Genomic DNA, 14,890 nt, shown 5'->3' with positions numbered 1-14,890 from the left:
CCATCGCTACTGAATTCCTCCCAAGTTGCATATTCATTAGTAAAATAAATGTTTATGTCATTAAATTTTGGTGTTGTATTTTTTAAGCTGCAATAGATAAGTAGACCAATATCTACCTTAAAATATCTGTAAAGATCTCCTCATCAATTTCTCCAAATGAATTAATATTGACAAACTGTAAAAAAATGAAGTTTCCTAAAGCACAAATTCTTCAGGCAATTAATCATTACAATACAAAAAGTTACATCTTCTAAGAAAATATTCTTCCATGTGGAAACTGGAATATTCTTTTATTAGCTCGCAGGAAATTATGCATGATTCACTCACTCAGTAATGTGATATCAACTGACTGAGAGATTTTAATAGTTTCTTTATTGTAACATATTGAGCACTATCATGGGCCTTAAACATTTTAAAGTTAACTTTGTGCTTTATAGATGATATGTTCCTAAATTTTGAAAGAGTTTTCTCCAATGGGTAATTTAGCAAGCTTATTATTTTTTACTGTTTAAACTTGTAAATCTGTAAATTGTTACTCTATAGGGTAGTTATTTCTGAAACTGAAATAAACCTGTGTCCTCTGCAAGGAAATTTTGTTCCTCACAGAAAGAATATGTTAGAGGAAAATGACCCTCTAACCTTTGCCAAATTGTATCAAGAAAACTATCTGCACTGATTTTTTTTTTTTTTTTACATTTTTACATTTCAATGGTGGTTGAGATTTTCTCTTTGACTTATGGGATATTATACAAAGTAGAATTTATTTCCATTACTCAATTTAATTCAGAAACTAAAAAGAACAAGACCAGGAATGAATCACAAATAATAATTATTGAAAACAATTATAAAATCCCCTTTATTCCTGGGAATTATTCTGAGTCCTTTGTATCTATTTAGAATATTTAATCCTCAGCAGTTGCTTATGAGATTGGTTCACGCATGATCCCCATCTGACTGATGAGAAAACACAGATACATATATATTTCCTCACTTGCCACTTGCCACTTCCTAGTCAAGTGACCTTTTATGTGTTTCTTGGTGTGTGTGTGTGTGTGTGTGTGTGTGTGTGTGTGTGTGTATATATATATACATATGAAGTGGGAAGATCAACATTCAGACCATATTTTCACTGATTTGGGGTGGGGGGTTCATGATCTTAATCACCTAAGCCTGCTTCAGTAATAGTCCTTGTACTTGCATCTATATTACGTGATATGGTTTGGGTATGTCCCCATCCAAATCTCATTTTGAATTATAGCTCCCATTTCTCATGTGTCATGGTAGAGACCCAGTGGGAGGTAGTTGAATTTTGGGGGCAGGTCTTTCCTGTGCTGTTCTTGTGATAGTGAATAAGTCTCATGACATCTGTTGGTTTTATAAAGGGGAGTTTCCCTCCACAAGTTCTCTTTCTCTTGTCTGCTGCCATGTGAGAAATGCCTTTCCTATTTCACCATAATTGTGAGTCCTTCACAGTTAATGGAACTGTAAACCCATTCACCTTTTTCTTCATAAATAATCCAGTTTCAGGTATGTCTTTATCAGCAGCATGAGAATGGACTAATACATTGTGGCTTACATTCTTTAAACATTTCTCATTATTTATTTTACTTAATATTTTAAAATAATCATTCTCAAGTTATAACTTGAGAATTCCAGTATCTTATCTGTGGGATAATATGGAAATTCAGGCTCACAGTGAAGTTTTCACAGCATTGAATAGTGACTCTTGCCTGTCAAATCAGTTCCTGGTTTAGCCATGTCTTCTTTTAACACATTCTCAGATCTGAGATTATCATGTTATCCTTTATTCAGATTATTGTTAAGCATTACTTTCCTTCTTCTTACAAACCATACTTAGGTATGCTAATATTGCTTACTTACACATGTACACTGTATTTCATGAGCTTTTAAAAGAGAAAAATTTCTCTTATTACAAAATTCATGATGGCTCACAAAATGCCTTTGGCATTTATTATCAAAACTCATCTTTATGACACTTTCTTGTTTTCACTTGACTCTCATAAAGAAGGGGCACCATGTGTTTGCTACTTAATCAGTTATAAACAATCTCATAAAAATCTCCTTCTACCTGTCTGCATATTTCATTTATGAGATGATCTTTACATGAGTTACACATTTTATCATGCTACTATTTATTCAATGTTGGTTAAATTAGAAAATATTAATGAGTTGTACATATCATAAAATTATGTATTTGATAGCTTACATTTAAAAGCCACATGAAAATGTTTTGGGTGACAACCATGGTTAATGTCCCTACTGACAGTAAGGACCAACTTCCTGACCAAGAGTTGAGATGATTCCAGCCTCTGGCTGTTCTAGTGTGGACTCAGACAGAAAGGAGGAGAAATGGAGAGAAAGCTTTCATCTTCTTAGAGAATATTTAAGTAATCATGACCAGACCGTTGATAGAAATATAGACATTTAAGCCCATTTTGGTGATATACATGCAAGAAATGAAGAACAGGTTAGTAGACAAAAGTCACTTCCACTGATCTCTTTGAAATGAGTCACTTCTTGTTTGCATCCCTGTCAGGATGCTGTAGGGCAATGTCCTTAGATCCAAAGGATGCCTATTATTTAAAAGAGAAAATTTGCAGAGAACAGGCTTAAGATTCTTAGCGAGTTTTTTGTCTGTTTGTGACAGTCCTTTCTCTATGTGATATGGTCTATGAAGCACTGCCTTAAATCAATATTTCTGAACTTGGCTAAAGATTATACAGTAATAACCTTGGCTTCATATCTGTACCACCTAATCAAGGTGAGAAAACTGTGCCTTGGATTATATTTTGTTTAAAAGTAGTTTTTTTTTTTAACTATAATATCATTTGCCTTTTTAGAGGCAAGAAAAAGAGTTAACTTTTCCATCCTAGCAATTTTTGACTCCCTTATATTTAATAGTTCTGTCTTTAACTTACCTTTATTTTTTTGCCTTCAAAACCCACTTAACATATTGTGAGAGAAATTTGAGGTTACACTGAGAATTAAAAAAAAAAACATGGATTGAAATTATGGTAGAAATATGGACATTGAAAGCTAATCTGAGGAGATTATAAACGGCAATGAAAAACATGTTATTGGAAACTAGGGAAACAGTGACCTTTGTTATGAAGTTACAAAGAGCTTGACTGAATTGTGTTTATGTTCTAGCATTTTGTGGAAGGTAGAACATGTGAGGAATTAAATATTTAGCTTAGGAAATTCTAAAATAAGTGTTTCAGAAGTTGCTTGGTTTCTACTGACTGCTAATAGTAAAATGTGAGAAGAGAGAGGTTAAGTGGCTCTATTTTAAGTTATTTGAGAAGCCTGGTATGAGGTGCTACCTTATTGTGGCTTTGATTTGCATTTCTCTAATGATTAATGACATTGAGTACTTTTTCATGTGTTTCGTGGCCACAGAGATGATTTTTATTGAGATGTGTTTCTCATGTTCTTTGTCCATTTAATAGAGTGTTTAACTTATTAATTGTTTAGGTTCCTAATAGATTTTGAGTATTAGACCTTTGTTAAAGCATAGTTTGCAAATATTTTCTCCCATTCTATAAGTTGTCCATTTATTCTGCTGATAGTTTCTTTTGCTGTGCGGAAACTCTGTAATCAGATCTCACTTGTCGAGTTTTGTTTGTTTTACAGTTGCTTTTGGAGTCTTAATACATCATAAACTCTTTTCTAGGGCCCAAATAGGTCCTAAATAATATTTCCTAGGTTTTCTTACAGGGTTTTTGTAGTTTTTGGTTTTACAGTTAAGTTTTTAATGCAACATAAGTTGACTGTTGTATATTGTAAAAAGGAGTCCAGGTTCAAACTTCTGTATATATCTAACCCAACACAATTTATTGAATAGAGAGCCTGTTACCCATTGCTTGATACTATCAATTTTGTAAAATATCAGATGGTTGTAGGTGTGTGACTTTATTTCTGGAATGTCTATCCAGTTTCATTGGTCTATTTGTATGTTTTTGTACCAGTACCATGATGTTTTGGTTATTATTGCTGCATATTTTAGTTTCAAGTAGATTTGTGTGATGACTAGCTTTTTGCTTTCTATTTATGACTGTATTGGCTCTTTGAGATCTTTTGTTATTCTAAATGAATTTTGGAATCATTTTTCCCAATTTTGTGAAAATATTATTGGTAGTTTGATAGCAATATCATTAAATCTTTAAACTGTCTTGGGCAGTGTAACGATTTTAACAATATTGATTGTTCCTATTAATGAGCATGGAATACTATTCCATTTGTTTTTGTTGTCTCTGATTTTTTAAAATTATTATTAGTGTTTTCTAACTCTCATTTTGGATATATATCATCTCCATGGTCAGGTATGTTCCTAGGTCTTTTATTCTTTTTGTGACTATAGGGAATGAAATTGTGTTTTTTATTTGGCTCTCAACTTGGATGTTCTTAGTGTCTAGAAATGGTATTGATTTTTTACATTGAATTTGTGTACACTAAAACTTTGCTGAAGTTTTTTTTTCCTTTTTTTTAAATTAAGTTTGGGAGTTTTTGCGAAGACTATGCACTTTTCAGGTGTAAAAGCACATTGTTTGCAAATAGAGGGAGTTTGATTTTATTTCTTTCTATTTGGATATTTCTATTTCTTTCTTTTTACAAATTGCTCTGGCTATAACTTCCAGTACTACATTGAATAAGAATGATAAGAGTAAGGATCCTTCTCTTGTTTCAGTTCTCAAAGGGAATGCTTCCAGCTTTTAGTCATTCAGTATGACATTGGATGTGTCATAGATGGCACTTATTATTTTTAGGTACATTCCTTTAATGCCTCGTTTGTTAAGGATTTTTAATATAAAAGGAAATTAAATTATATTTAAAGTATTTTTTGTGTGCACTGAGATAATCATGTCAGTTGTATATTTAGTTCTGTTTATGTGATAAATCACATTTATTGATTTGTGTATGTTGCACCTACCTTGCATCCCAGGAATAAAGCTTACCTGACTGTGATGGATTACCTTTGTGATGTGCTGCTGGATTTGGTGTGCTAGTCTTTCTTTGAGAATTTTTTCATCTATATTTATCAAGTTTTTATTTTTATTTTCATTGTGTCTCTGTTAGGTTTTGGAATTCAAATGATGCTGGCCTCAGAATGATTAGGAAGACCCACTCCTCATTTTTTTGGAATAATTTGAGTAGGACAGGAACCTGTTCCTTTTATACAACTGTTTAAATTCAGCTGTGAATCCTTGTGGTCCAGAGCTTTTTCAGGTTGGTATTTTTTTTTTTTTCTGATTCAATTTTGGAATTCATTATTGGTCTGTTCAGGTTTACCATCTTTTTCCTGGTTGAATGTAATATATTATTTTTTTTAATTTTTATTTTTGGAGACTGAGTCTCACTCTGTCACCCAGGCTGGAGTGCCATCTCATCTCGTTGCAACCTCCTCTGCCTCTTGGGTTCAAGTGATTCTCATGCCTCAGCCTCCTGAGTACCTGGAATTACAGGCATGCACCATCATGCCAAGCTAATTTTTATTATTTTCAGTAGAGATGAGGTTTCACCATGTTGCCCAGGCTGGTCTCAAACTCTTGGCCTCAACTGATCCACCCATATTGGCCTCCTAAAATGCTGGGATTACAGGCATGAGCCATCACACCTGGTGCAATCTACTTCTATGCTCTTAAAGAACAATTTTGCTGGGCAAAGTAGTCTTAGTTGGCAGGACTTTTTAATTTAAATTTTAATGTTTTGAATATATTATCCCACTCTCTCCTGGCCTGCAAGATTTCTGCTGATAAATTACTGAGAGTCTAATAGACATTACTTTGTATATGACAAGTCATTTTCCTCTCACTACTTTCAAAATTCTCTCTTTGATTTTAGAAATTTAGTAATAACATGTTTCAGTGTAGACTTTTTTTGAGTTCAACTTATTTGTAGATATTTGGGCTTACTAAGATTTTGATATCCATTTATTTGCCTCGATTGAGACATCTTTGGTCATTATTTCTCTACCTGCTTTTTCCTCCTTCTCTGATTTACTTTTGGGACTTCCGTAATGTTATATTAGTCTGCTTTATGATGTCCAATAAGTACTGTAGCATTCTTTACTTTTTTGAGTTCCTTTTGTCTCTGTTTTTCTAATTGAGTAATTTGAAAAGACCTATGTTTGATTTTGTTACTTTTCTCTTCTGTTTAATAAGCTCTTCTATTGAAACTCTCTTTAGAATTTTCTAGTTTAGTCATTGTATTCTTTCATTCTAGGATTTCTGTTTTTTTTTTTCTGATTTCTATTTCTTCCTGAATGTTCAATTTTGTTCATGTATCTTTTACAATATTTTCAGTTGTCTGTGTTCTCTTGCAGCTCAGCAAACTTCATTAAGATGATTATTTGTTAAGTACTTTATGGGTATTCATTTCTTTAAGGATCAGTTCTTGAAGATTTATTCATTTTCATTTGGGTGTTGTGTTTTATTGACTCTTAATGATTCTTGCATTGTTTCTGTAAATTTAAAGGAGAAAACTTTTCTTTTGGTTCTTATAGACTGGTTTTGGCAGTATTAAAGCAGGGCTGGCCCTGGTCATGGAACTCTAACAGGTCTGCAGTGGCTGAGACTGTTAAAAGGGGTATAAATAGATACCATGTCCAGTTTGCACAGTACTTCCTTTGGGACCATAGATATTTGAAACTGGAGCCGAATCCACTGGCAGAATAGAGATGCTTCTGGGTTTGAAGCCAAGTTCCTGGTGGTTGACCTGCTACTGGGGCATGAACTTGGCTTCTCAAGAAACTTTTCTTGTTCTTGAATTTCAGTGGGTTTTGACTACCTCTTACGTAGGTCAAAAAACTTTCAAAAGTTTCTACTTTTGTCTGTGGATAGTTGCCAAATTGTTGTTTTAGTAGTTTGGTAATAACCTGGCTTGTCCTTATCTGTCACCTTGCTGACTTATTCTCATTTTTAAAGATTATTGGTTTTTAAGCTATTTGTGGGGTGTGTATAAGGACTTCAAATGCTTGTAATATGTCTTGTGGCACCAGGGATACTAGAAAAAATTCTAGATATTTAAGAATTCTCCAAGTTAATGTGAATATTAGAAAGCTAAACAATGAACATTGTCAGCAAATTAAAGACAAGTGCTAAATATGAGAGTATTCATGGGTTTTGACTAAGTTTTTCCAAAAAAATTGGGAAAAAATTCAGAAACAATGTAACACTGAAAATTGCATGGATATCTTTTTAATAGACTTTCATGTTGAAAGAATAACATTCCATCAAGACCAAAAAAAATTAATGTATTAAAGTGAACAGCTTTTTGGAGTGTGGTAAGATAAATTAAATATGGATTAGATGATAAGAAAGAGTAATTTATGTAGAAAGTTTTGTTTTAAGAGAAACGATATAGCATCTTTCATTAATTTTGAGTATTTTGTTTGTAAAACTCGGCTTGGAGAAGGATCCAAATTCTAGAAACTTGTTACAATAAATTGAAATTATGTCTTAGAATGTCACCAGGATTTCCTTTTTCGCTTTTTCTCTTCTTTCTGTTTGTTCCAAGTTTTCATCCTCTTCAAATATGAATATTTGTGATTTAAACTCCAGAAAAATCTGATTCTATAGTGTGAAGTGAAGTTATCAGGATCATTTTGGTAGACAAAATAATGTCCCACCAACCATTATTATGTTCTGTACTCTTCCACTAATGTCTGCATTACCTTACATAGTCAAAAGACTTTGCATGCATAGTTTAGTACCTTCAGATAGGAAAATTGTTCTGGGATATCTGAATAGACCAAATATAACCAAAAGGTCATTATAAAAGGTAAGCAAGATGGGCAGAGTTAGGAAAAAATAATTTAATTAACAAAGTAGGATAAATTTGGAGATTCTACACTGCTGGGTTTGAAGATGAAAGAACATATAACAAGGAAAATAGGTGGACTTTAGAAGCTGGAAAAAGTAAGATTCTCCCTTAATGCCTCCATTAAAAGAATACATAACCCTGCTAACATCTTGATTTAAAAAGTATGAATTTCATATTTTAAAATATATATATTTGTACTATTTTAAGCCAATGATCTTGTTATACTTTATTTCAGCAACAATTAGAAACTAATCTAATAATTATTTTTAATAAGTCCAACCCCATGTGATCTTTGTATATGTGCTCTAAAGACCATTTTAAGAATCAGTGAAAAAGAATAAAACATTCTCATAAGTCAGAAAATCAATTCCTAGAGACTGGTCCCATTGGAAATAATAGTAAGCATGCTAAACACAGGGTTTCCAATACAGCACCAAAGACATATAAACAAACTCGAATAGTTTAGAGAATTACTGAATCTTGAATATTTATATGCAAAAATTGATTATTAAATCAAAAATTAATTCTTGTTTGAGTAATATTAAGTTAGCAATCAAAGCTAGATATAGATTAAAAGCTGGAAATGGTAGAAGGTAAGGCACTATTAGCAGAGTTCAAGAAGGCTGAGGCTAGCATTAGTGACAAGTATAACTTAAAATGCATTTTAGGCTGGGTACGGTGGCTCATGCCTGTAATCTCAACACTTTGGGAGGCCAAAACGGGCAGATCGTGAGGTCAGGTTGAGACCATCCTGGCTAATACAGTGAAACCCTGTCTCTACTAAAAATACAAAAAATTAGCCAGGCATGGTGGCAAGTGCCTGTAGTCCTAGCTATTCTGGAGGCTGAAGCAGGCAAATCCCTTGAACCTGGGAGGCAGAAGTTGCAGTGAGCTGTGATCATGCTGCTGCTCTCCAGCCTGGGAAACAGAATGAGACTCTCTCTCTCAAAAAAAAATGCATTTGGCCAAACATTCTAAATTTCTATTCAGCCCTGGATCAATTAATTTGTTGAATAAAATGTAATCAAGAGAAACAGAAATGACTTTTAGCTTTGTGGTGGCAATTGTTATATAGCTAGTGAAGGTTTTGACAGAGAAAGTACATGTGGGAGAAAAATTAGGCTTTTAATTTTTATTTTTTATATTCTATTAGATAAAGGTATAATTTAATCAAATGATGTGCATGAAAAATTTGAATTGCCTAATGTTATTAAAATCTTAGTGTCTATTTTAAAATCAGAACCAGTGAACCACAGAAGAGAGTTCTGGAGTTAAACATTCAAGAATTTGTTTGGCAAAATATTGATTGCCAAAATCAATATTGCTCTTTAGTAAGTTAAAAATATTACTTTATCTCTTATACCTTTACAGTTTTGGATAAACAGATGGTGAGGAGGAATCTGGCAATACAAAAAAAAAAAAAAAAGATGCCAGGAAATGATTACTTGGGGCATATTTAGTAACAAAAAAATGTATTATGTAGGCTCATTTCTAAGATGGAAAAATATTTAAATAACAATTTACACAGTGTAAGTCAAAATATAACAATGAATTATATGGAAGTATAAACATTTTTATTGCACACTAATTAATTCAACAATATAATTAGGAGGTCTTGGAATGTTTTGGCTAACCATTTATTATTGATCCAGAGAAAGATAAATGGAGATGTATATTCCCACAAAGCATTCGACATTTATTATCACTTTAGCTGACAAAGAGTATGCTTAATTTGCAAGGCATCAGAGTTCAAAATTAGTCATATATTTTTATCTATACATTATATTAATGTTTATTGGCATTGCACATATTGACCTTGAAGATTAAAGAAAACTCCATATGTTTTTACATATTTTAACGGGTCTGAGTGAAGGAACTGAATACAAATAATTGCATATAACAGCAAGCAGCTGCATTAATTCAAGATAATGTCTGTGATTCACTCTGCATTATCAGTTTCTATGCTTGTCAACAGAGCAAATTATAGGCCTGAGGCCAATTCATGGTTATGCATTACTTTCCACACTATTATTAATGGAGAATTCCAAAGTGCACATACTACAGATTTTGTTATTAATGGAAGAGAATAAAATGAAGACATTTATTGTAATTTATATGACTATGACTTATAGCATATATTTTTAAGTTTATGTTGATGGGAACTACTAGAAACTCATGGAAATTTTAGTGGTGCTATCTCTTATACAAGTATTAACTAATGTAGATTACATATTTTATACTTTATATTACCAGTGCCTAGTCTTTAATTTCAGAGATAGTAAGTGCTTAATAAATGTTTGTTTAATGTATGCATTTATTCTAACTGGAGATTGAAAATGTGTAATTTTTAAAATCCTTTAGCACTTCCTGAGAAAATGATACAAATTTTCATTACTCTCCCTTTCTGCCTAAACAATCTTTATTTCTCAGATGATTGCTTTAGAGATGACAGGAATCAGGGGTATGATATTAACTCTGATCTGAATCCCTAATTTGTACCTCAACAACCCTCCTGCATCAGTTAGGTATCTCTTATATCTTTAAAAATAAAAGCTTAGCCTACTCTGATTGCCACTTCTCCAGTATTTTTCATCCTTGCAGACATGTCCTATCTCTAGTCTTTAATAGTTCTGTCATTGCCGCACCAAACTTCTACAATGCTCTGCTTGACTTATGACTACCTAGTACATTGGCCTTCATTCAATTTTTTTTTTTTTTTTTTTTTTTTTTTTTGCTGGGGGGGATGGATTTCGCTCCTGTCTCCCAAGCTGGAGTGCAGTGGAGCGATCTCGGCTCACGGCAACCTTCGCCTCCCGAGTTCAAACGATATGCCTGCCTCAGCCTTTGGGTAGCTGGGATTACAGGCGCCCGCTACCATACCAGGCTAATTTTTCTACTTTTAGTACAGACAGGTTTCACCACACTGGCCAGCCTGGTCTCGAACTCCTGACTTCAGTTGATTCACCCACCTCAGCCTGCCAAAGTGCTGGGATTACAGCCATGAGCTACCGCTCCCGGCCCCTTTCATTTCTGAAAACACGAAGCTCAGGAACATTGCGTGTACGGATTCCACAGCTGGAAACGTTCTCCCTACAGCTCATTCCACGATTGCCTTCAATGCTGTCTTTTAATTTTCAAGCTGTGTCATTGTTTTCTGTGGTTTGAATGTGTCCCTTCAAAATCATGTGTTGGAAGCATAAGGACTCTACTGTGAATGAAATAATGCCATTATCTTCATATAGGATTCCTTATAAAACAGTGAGCTTTGTTCCCTTTTCTCTCTTTCCCTCTCTTACTTTTTCGCTTTCTGCCACGGAATGCCACAGCAAAAAGGCCCTTACAAAATGCTGGTCTCTCAATCTTGGACTTCCCAGACTTTAGAACTGTGGTAAATTTCATTTCCACATACATTACAGAATAACAGCTGTATTCTGTTATGGCAGCATAAATCGGATGAAAATAATGTTCCAGAAAGATTTATCTTAACCATCCATATAAAAGTATAATTCCATTTCTCAAAGTTTTGCATCCTGTTCTTTTCATATGCTTTAGATTAAGTATTAATATCCAAGCTATGCTATTAATTTGTGATTTGACTCATGTATTTTCTGATAACTGCCAACTTTCATGTACATTCCATTAAACTACATTTATTATTCATATTGTTTGCCGCTGAATCCACAATTTTTGTAATAGAATCGGACTAAAAGTAGTTCTACAGTAAATATTTCTGGAATGAATACACCTCAGGAAGACATCATGAATCTTCCTACATATTCACATTTCTACCTTATTCGTTTAATGCATAGGAATCATACAGTAGTAAAATAAGAAAATGTTTTTAAGACTATGTGTTGGAAAATCCAAATTTGTTTGGATCAATCCTCTCTATTACTTATTCATAGATGGTTATTCACATTCTACATGGCTAAATCATGTGACTAGAAACTCACAACTTTATGAAAATATTCCTTTTATCACTATTCACAAATCTCTTTTAAGAATAAAGGCAATCTACTCCTAGAGATCTGACTTCTGACTTCCCCCAAATACTAGAAAAAGAAAAAAAAACAGAAACCTCTCACAACATGTTCATGTTTCACGTCACTCTTGCAGCACAAGTTGTGATAATACAGCCTTTTTACACAGGTCTTGCAATCATTTTCATTTAAATAATTTTTCTTTTCAAATCTAGGTACTTTCAAAGATACTCTCCCCTTTCCATTTCTAATTTTTTTTGTTTGTTTGCAGAGAGCTGTACCTTTCTTGGAGATCTTGACCACTTCTATCACTGGTCACTGTCACTTTACAAATAATTTAACAGTTAATATATCTTTTGAGTTTTCCTCATCAAATTCTTTTAAGTTTTCTTATATAATAGATTTTTAGGAATTCCAGCTTGAATGTCTTGCTAGCATTGCCCCAAGTTCTTGGTAAAATAGCTCCAGGATTATTAAAACAAATAAATTGAAGATGGCAGAGCATAAAGTTAACTACTTTTGTATTTGGAAAATCTAGTCAAGAGAATTTACTTTAACAACAACAAATGGAATTTAAATGGGTATAATTGCCAATTATGAATAACTATGTAGTATATGCCCTGAACTCTGTCAATAACTTTACGTGAATCAAGGAATACAACTCATTAGGGACTCTGGTGTCACAACTAATAAACCTTGGTAGCTCATTCATCAGATATCAGAGTGGAGTAATATAAACAGTCAAATTGCCCCTGCCATAAGTTTGCCTCTATATATCCAACAACCTTGACTTCCTCCTATATATTTGTCAAAATAGAATTTAATTTACCAAAATTTCTGAAGTGGATGCTTCTTTTTGTGATGTAAAAGAGTGAGAATTATAAAAACACTATGTTTTCTAAAAGTTATGAATCTTAAAATAGTCTGATTTATGTGGCAGAAAAAGATTTTGTTTTAAAGGTGATTTGACAGCAATGAAGAAAGACAAAAACTAGATCAGGAGAGAAACGTGCTGAGAGACACAGGAAAAAAAAGATATGATGCTTAAAGAAACTTTAGAAGTAGTTTATTTTCAGAGAGTGATTTCCTTTCTTTTGTTAACTCAAAAAATATTCAAGGTTTCTGGTATTACATGAGTGTTTAGAGATTTTTGTTAGGCAAGAACAGACCTCAAAATGGCCCAGTATTATTCCAGTTACTTTTGAGTCACTGTTATTTCCAGAACCACCACCTCATGAAAGCCATCGTTATCACTACCTCCTTCATCTGTTGCAATTCCAGTTTCCCTGTACCCAGTATCTTTTCTCCAACTCCCCATAAATAAATAAATAAATAAACATATACATGGGTGTATCTATACATTTATATATGGATATATATTTGACTTAATATTCTTTAAGTGTTATAACATACTTTATTCTCCTGCCTAAGCTATTGATTCATTACTTCATTTATTTTCTTACCTAATTACGTCACTTTTAAGCCAGATACTTAGGACAATATATAATACATCAACATCCAATTTCCTGCTAGTCCTCTGTGGATAACACATGACTCAAAGCAAGCTAGTTACAATTACATAGGTTGCTAATTCTTTCAGCACATTTGACACTCTCTAGTATTTCCTACTATTTTTTTTTCTGTAAGTTCTTCAATTACATCTGAAATACCATTTTCTTATTAACTCAAGTGCGTATGAATTCTGTATATTTTGAAAACGTAACAGAAAATTTTGTAATTTTTATAAGAACTAGCAAAAGTTTCCTGATGTAAGTTTATTTCTATATGTATTTTCTTTAATAGGTTGTAAGCTACTTGGGATAAGTAATTAACTAATGTGCATTTATTCAAAATATTTATCCGTAACTCAATGGGAGCAGAAAACTATAAAACATATTCAGTAATAATTTCATACAAAAGGCTCCTCTTATTGCATAGTTTATCAAACATTATTGGAGCATATAATGAATATATGAATCAATTGTAACATCAGATACAATGTCATAAGCACAGTGAGCATTATTACATGTATTATTTTGAATTTTTTGTTTTAATTTATACATTAAAATTGAAAAACAATTTGGATTGCAGAATTTTCCATTTCCATAATTTTGTTTTCTGCCTTACTTCAGTGTGTATTTAGCTTTAAAAAAAATCATTTATTTCCAAATAAAATATTCATATTGTAGAATACAAGAAAATTATCCAGTAAAGGAAAGTTGTATAACAAAATTAATTAACCCCTCACATGTAGAAACTATATTTAAGAAAGTTGTTAAATTCCAAAATATTTATGGATTTTCTTGTCCGAGTTAGGCTTTAAACCTATTCGTTCTCATTCATAAATTTTATTCATGGCGTTTCGGAAGAGATTTTTTTTCAAATTGCAGTATAGAACCTAGGTAAATGCATACTGTTTAGAAAAATGGATTATGCCTAGAAGTGTTCAGATAACACATACTTCTTCTAAAATGATAATTTACGGAGTTTTGTGCAATCCTTATATTTTTAGCTGGTCTATGACTCTACTGCCAAGTCATTTGTAATGTAACCTCACGGAGAGTTAAAAGGTAGGAGAAATGGCACTGAGGTGTGTACTAAAAGAAGCTGTTTCTCCTTTGGCAGGCATTTTGTAAAATTGTGCCAAGCACAGATGGTAAAGATGTTCCTGGCTTCTACCCACTATGCTGACAATCCAAACGCAGTCAGAGATCAGTGGAAAAGGGTAAATGCTGCACCTCCCAGCTGAGGCAGCAAAACCTCTAGCCGCTTCCTAAATGCTTTCTTCAGAACATCAGGTTCTTGTCCATTTGATTTTTGTTAACTTGCTGACAGAATAAATTGAACAGAAGTCTCTGAGTAGGATGAAAAGAAGGTGGGAGAATAATCTCAACACTTAGCAACAATTGTGTTGTAAAAATCACCATGGTATCTTGGCACATTCATATAGTTGAGGGAATTATTTATTTTGAATGTACATTTTATTCCATTCTCTGTTCAGTCCTTAGCAAGATAGATTAAAAATAAGCTTTATAAATTAATAATATGCTTTTTTTTTTTTTTTTGAG

At 32.8% G+C, this 14,890-nt stretch overlaps 1 long non-coding RNA gene across 1 annotated transcript in view; it reads left to right on the top strand.

Moving 5' to 3' along the window:
* The first annotated feature begins 1,355 nt into the window (after positions 1-1,355).
* LOC116551218 overlaps positions 1,356-14,890 on the top strand; it is a 21,585-nt gene continuing 8,050 nt past the window's right edge. Inside the window, exons 1-2 of the long non-coding RNA XR_004268776.1 lie at positions 1,356-1,367; positions 7,907-7,914. This is a non-coding gene — a long non-coding RNA (uncharacterized LOC116551218). The remainder of the gene's footprint in view (positions 1,368-7,906; positions 7,915-14,890) is intronic.

The sequence above is a fragment of the Sapajus apella genome, unplaced genomic scaffold (assembly GCF_009761245.1).
Source record: "Sapajus apella isolate SASKATOON/1434 unplaced genomic scaffold, GSC_monkey_1.0 scaffold9, whole genome shotgun sequence".
NCBI classification, from domain to species: domain Eukaryota; kingdom Metazoa; phylum Chordata; class Mammalia; order Primates; family Cebidae; genus Sapajus; species Sapajus apella.
This window is presented reverse-complemented; position numbering and strand designations above follow the sequence as displayed.